Source organism: Galeopterus variegatus, unplaced genomic scaffold (assembly GCF_000696425.1).
Source record: "Galeopterus variegatus unplaced genomic scaffold, G_variegatus-3.0.2 Scaffold12093, whole genome shotgun sequence".
Taxonomy (NCBI): Eukaryota; Metazoa; Chordata; class Mammalia; order Dermoptera; family Cynocephalidae; genus Galeopterus; species Galeopterus variegatus.
Window position 1 is genome coordinate 19,108 of NW_007738204.1, and position 3,266 is coordinate 22,373.

Here is a 3,266-nt window from a genome sequence, read left to right on the forward strand (position 1 = left end):
GCCAGGGGGACCTGCCGGAGCACATCCCAGATAACCATGGAGAAGCCTACTAGCAGGGTGACCAGCAACCCTGTCACCCACTGCTCCTTTACTTCCTGAGTCTTGAGCTTGTCCCCAGGCACCCTAGCTTTGCTCATGAAGGTGAGTGCATTGGTATGAGTGATGGAGTGGACAGTGGCAGCAGCCAACCAGGGCAGGCCAAAAGCACAAATGCCCCCATGGCCACCAATGAGCAGCAGGTCCAGGTGGAAGCTGGAGCCATTCTGCAGCATGTGCTTCTTATTGGGGATGATCAGCATGGTGATCTGTGTCTCCAAGAAGATGAGGATGAAGGCCAGGTTAGCAGGCAGTAGGCTGGCCACCATCATCCACACAGGGAAGGGGCTCTTCTCCAAAGGGTTGATGACCAAGCCCCACTTCTCTGGGGCCATCATTGAGACCACCGGGCATGCACAGCTTCTGGGTGAATGTGTCCTTGATACCGTAATCCATAAGCACCATAATGAGGATGGCAATGGGCACCCTGAAGTCTGTGATCACCCACTGGATCTGGCCAGGGAAGAACTGGCTATTCTTGAATTTGTGCAGGAAGAAGATGATGAAAAAGGTGCCAGCCATGAGCACCAGTGACAGCAGGGCTGTGTTGGGCTGGTCCCAGGGCCTCCTCTGCCCAGACTTCCTGGCTGTGCTGCTGTTGCCCGGCCCCAGCGTGGCTCCTGCCCCAGCTCGTGTCACATTCTTGCCACTGTCTGCCTCAAAGCTGTTGGTGACAGAATTGCTGTGGAGGGGATGCTTCTGGAAGATCTTAATCAACTTGTAGAAGGTCTCCTAGATGAAGATGAGCAAGATGAGGAAGGCAAAGATCTCCTGTGTAAAGTGGGAGATGGAGCGGACCAGAAAGCTCCCCTCCAGGGCCACTATAAGCAGGGCCAGGAGCAACAGCCAGAAGCCCATCCACACGCGGCCCACCAGTACTCCAGGTGGTTGCTGCTATAGAATGAGAAGAAGGCCTCCTCAAAGTCCAGCAGGGGCCTGGAGAAGCCAATCACCAGCAGCGGTGGAGCACCTAGCAGGCAGAAGAACATGCCTTGGAGCGAGGTGGACATGATCAATTCTGACACTGCTATCAGGTCCAGAGTCTTCTCTCCCAGCAGCCCACTGAAGGTGATGGCAGGAGACAGGGCGGCAAAGTAGATGAAGATGACAGCAGGCAGGCACTGGGGGTTGAGTGCGTCACGGAAGTCATTTAGGTAGTGGGGATAGCAGCGCAGCACTTCGTAGATCAGTCCCCAAAGGACTGGCCCATCCTCCGAAGGGGATCACCTTCAGCTGCACCTGCCACCTTTACATCTGCAGGAGTGCCTTATCATGGGCAGACTTGGGCTCCAGCCCAGCCCCTGTGGGCTCCAGCCAGCCATGTTCCTCTTGCTTCTTTAGCATGTGGCGCTGGAATTGGGTGACGGAATGCAGCAGCTCCTCACCCTGCACTTCCGAGGGCAGCAGCGTCACACTGCAGTCCAGGAAGGCGTTGATAGCGGTCAGCAAGTCGTTCTGCTCGTCTGTCAGGTAGGCTGCCTTGTGGAATTGTTTTTCAGACATGAGGGTAGAGACAGAGTGCCAGTCTCATGGTAGTCCATGTTGGTGTTGCTCGGGCCTAGCAGCAGGAAGAGGAAGTACACAGGCACCTCCAGTACCACGTCCTGCTCCATGGCCTCTCACAGCCACACGAAGGCCATGGTGGGGCAGGAGAGGTCCACACAGCCCACAAGGACCACTATAGTATCTGCGTTCTCAGAGGTCTTCTCCAGCAGCTTCAGCTTGTGCATGGACTTGGAGTGATGCTAGCTGGCGGGGCTCAAGGAGGTGTTTACACTCTCCCTCCACCTCCAGCCGGGTCTTGGGAACACCTCCAGTGAGAGGTTTGGTGATGTGGGGGTCGCTCTCAGCCCCCTGGCTGTGGCGAAGCTCTAGCAGAGAGCCCAGGGAGTCGGCAGAGCTGTTGCGGGGGAAGGGGAAATCCTCGTCACTGTGGTGGCTGTGTTTCAGCAGCAGGGCCTGCAGCATGTTGGCTCTGTCCTCGGCCTTGATCTGGTCAGAGATGACCATCTGTCCCACCACCTCGTGGACCATCCCAGGCAGGGACTGCTGGTCCAGGTCCAAGAGCACTGCCTCTTGGGCCAGGGTCTGGCGTAGCTTCAGGAGACTGAGGAAGGAGAGGGAGAGCCCTCGTGAGCCTTCCCTCCTCCATGTCATCCTCAAATTTGATGCAGTGGGCCATTTCCCGACACTGAGGCTCCTGGTTTTTGTCCATCAGCAACTCATTCAGCTCCAGGAACACCCCCAGGGATTGTGGGGGGGCCCAGGGTTGGGCCAGGCTCCTGCCCTTCCCGATCACTCTGCATGGACCCTCTAGCATTCTTCCACACCAAGTGCCATGGCACCCCAGGAATGTTCTCAAACCGCTGGACTTCCTGAGGACCAGGTCAGCTGTGGCCAGAATCTGGGCCTCACTCTTGTCCGTGGAGACGTGGAACAATAGTGCTTGCTCAGCCCCCATTGTGTTCCCCATGCACCTCCTCTCCTAAAAGTTGTAGCTGTGATGTCAAGGCTGGGCCTTGGTCAGGGGCCACCCCCATCACTGCTGGCCACCGCCACCACCTCTTCCACCAGGGCTCCAGTCTGGGCTTCTTTGGTGGCCCAGGAAGCCGCCTCCTGGTGGGGCAGTGGTGCAGGGGGAGAAGGGCTGGTCCTCTCTGCCTTCCAGTCAGTGCCTTCATCCTCTTGGAGAAAGAACTGCACCGAAGAGGGTGTGGAGGCAGGAACGGCCGCGTAAGTCCTAGGCTTTCTCAGCCTCACTGGCTTCTTCCTCTCTTCCTCTCCCTCCTTGATGGTGGGGATTTCCCAGGTGGGGGAGGCTCCAGGGCGCTCTTGAGGCTTCCATCCCGGGCCCTGAGGTATCTTGCGGTGGTGGGCATTGGGAGGCAGGTGAGTGGACAGTGGGTGATGGATGAGCTGGGAGGACTGGCGGTGGTGCTCAGTCTTCCTGCTGCTTGGCTTCTCCCTTCCACGAGACCTGGCCTCCTGTGGGATCTCCTCAAACCCTCCACGCCCAGAGTGCAGTGAAGTTCATCTTCATCCTGCTCAGCGAACCCTGGCGTCCCAGGACCCAAGCTCTCTGGCTCTGGCCTGTGGAACGAATCTGTGTCCGAGGCAGGGTCCTGGGGGGTGGCACTGCTCATGGCCAAATTTTAACCCTTTTTGCTGTT

General features: G+C 57.8%; 1 protein-coding gene and 1 pseudogene across 1 annotated transcript in view; one reads left to right on the forward strand and one right to left on the reverse strand.

Moving 5' to 3' along the window:
- LOC103610935 overlaps nt 1-3,239 on the reverse strand; it is a 4,390-nt pseudogene extending 1,151 nt beyond the window's left edge.
- LOC103610936 (DEP domain-containing protein 1B-like) overlaps nt 1-3,266 on the forward strand; it is a gene marked incomplete at its 5' end in the record, with an annotated part of 21,547 nt that overhangs the window by 3,527 nt on the left and 14,754 nt on the right. The gene's annotated exons all lie outside the window — the stretch shown is intronic.